Source organism: Anabrus simplex, chromosome 1, assembly GCF_040414725.1.
Source record: "Anabrus simplex isolate iqAnaSimp1 chromosome 1, ASM4041472v1, whole genome shotgun sequence".
In the NCBI taxonomy this organism is placed as follows: domain Eukaryota; kingdom Metazoa; phylum Arthropoda; class Insecta; order Orthoptera; family Tettigoniidae; genus Anabrus; species Anabrus simplex.
The window spans coordinates 180,477,825-180,480,232 of NC_090265.1; positions in this window are offsets into that span (position 1 = coordinate 180,477,825).

Below are 2,408 nucleotides of genomic sequence, written 5' to 3' on the forward strand. Positions count from 1 at the left end.
CTTGTTATTGTTTACATATAATTGTTTACATATTTTTCTAATCAGAAATGCCGGTTTACACTAATTTACGTTTTGCTATCTCACTTTTCCTTCCCTTTCTACCTATTACGCTCCAGAAAGGTCTTGCTGCCTGACCTATTCAGACTATTCCCAAAGATCTCTCTTGATTTCTCTCAGGAATGTCGAATTATTTCCTAGGGTCTGTTTCTTTCCTTTATGTAGGCCTACTGGTATCTGTCCATTCTTGTTTGAAGCCGTTAATAACACGCTTTCTTTTTACTTTTACTAGCCACCCTGTCTACATCATTCCACAAAAGCATAAGCTACTTTCTTCGCCATTACTCACCGTTATTCCAAGACATTCCCTCGCCGCTTCAACAATAGCGTCCCTATAAACCATCCATTCTTTTTCCATATCCTACTTACTGTATATTTTTTGAACATTTTTGCTTATCATATCCACGTATAGTTTTATTTTTTTGCTAGTTGCTTTACGTCGCACCGACACAGATAAGTCTTATGACGACGATGGGAGAGGAAAGGGCTAGGAGTGGGAAGGAAGCGGCCGTGGCCTTAATTAATATAGGCCTACAGCCCCAGAATTTGCCTGGTGTGAAAATGGGAAACCACGGAAAACCATTTTCAGGGCTGCCGACAGTGAGGTTCGAACCTACTATCTCCCGAATACTGGATACTGGCCGCACTTAAGCGACTGCAGCTATCGAGCTCGGTCCGCGTATAGTACTTCTGCCTAATTTCATTATCTGAAGTTATTCCACTCGTATTGTGACCGTTCATCATCATGCCATAGGCATATTAGAAGGTCTAGTCAATTATATATGCCGTTTTCCGCAACATTCTGTGACATATAATGTAGTAATTAGCAGTCTACATGCCGAACCGGGGTGTGATTTGCGATATCCCAGCCCGAAGGGAGCAGTTTTCTGCGCTGTAACGAGAAAAGGATAGCGCATTATTGGTGGACCTTGAAATCGCGCTCTCTTTTCGAACGAGCGAGAAGGAGAGATGACGCTACGCATGGAAATGCAGGTTGTCGGAGAGTGGGCTGAATTGAGGTGTGTTAACCCCTGAGAATAAATGTCCTTTACCAATTCAACACCACATTCATTGCTACCACTTCACCATAATTTACTACAAAGAAGAAGAAGAACACATTCATCTGAGATAATTTTTGGAAATTTATGAGTCAGGTCTCATTCGAACCGATGTATTTAATGCTAATTGTTGATGCATATAAATGCAATACTTGATTAGTGGATCGGTAATGTCGCCTGTCATACAGTGGTACGCAGATTAAAGATGACTGCTGAATCTGACAACGTGTGGAAAAAAGTGGAGGTCTTGCGTGATGAATCATGACGCGTGAATTTCTAAAAGGACGCTTTTGAGATTGTGAATGACCCACTGATCGCCTTGGTTTTATATGTGATCAGTAGAAAGTAGGGGTTGCGAGCTATAATTTGATTGTTTTCACGTCGCTGAAAGATTCCGATTACCGGAGCTTCATTTTGAACAGGGGCATGATTTACCTCCCCCCTGACCATTTTGTCCGGATGCTATAAGTAGAACCGGGACCTAGATACAGTATCGCATTGTCATTTGTGTAGCCGCAGTACTCACGCGTTAGGAGTGAACTTGGATATCAGTGTATTAAGTGTTGTGTCAAGGAAGAAAAACACATCAGTGCGATGTAAAATATCGTGAAATAAGCCGTGTGGTACAAGATAATGTACAATGGAGATGAATAGAGGCCTTATCTCAACATTTAATATTTTAATATCAACGACAGTCAGTTGCGGCTCATGATGCAGTCATCAGTGAAAGGGCAAACGCGTCAGGTTGTTTAGAGGTATTGAGATAGCTAATTACGTTCAGTAATTAATAGTGATCGATCTAAAGCATTTTAAGAGTGAGTGACGTTCATTAAAATTAAAGAGTTATTCCTGATAAAATTAGCGTTTGCATACTCCATGGACACTCGTGGTGATAGACTGTGTGATTAATGGGGAAATGAACAGTGACTTCTACAAACTTGCAACTATTTGCATTAATCTATTTAACCCTTTATAAGGCAAACCCCTGGGGAACAAAATATATTACTTATTTGATTAAATACCATGTCACTGGGGTCTACTGTTTAGGTTTTGACCAAAATCTGAGTCAATACACTGTTTGATTATGCGATCTGGGGTGGTAAGTATTTTTACCAGAGAGCATTTAGGATTTTTTCTCACTTTGCTTACATGCCTACTTTCCACTGTGTTTTGTAAATAATAGGAGCAAAATTCAGATGGAAAGCATGGAACAAGTAGTACATATAATTATAAATGCCACATTGCCTCTGAAAATTGCACTAGAAACATGGGATCATGGGGTCTGTGATGAAA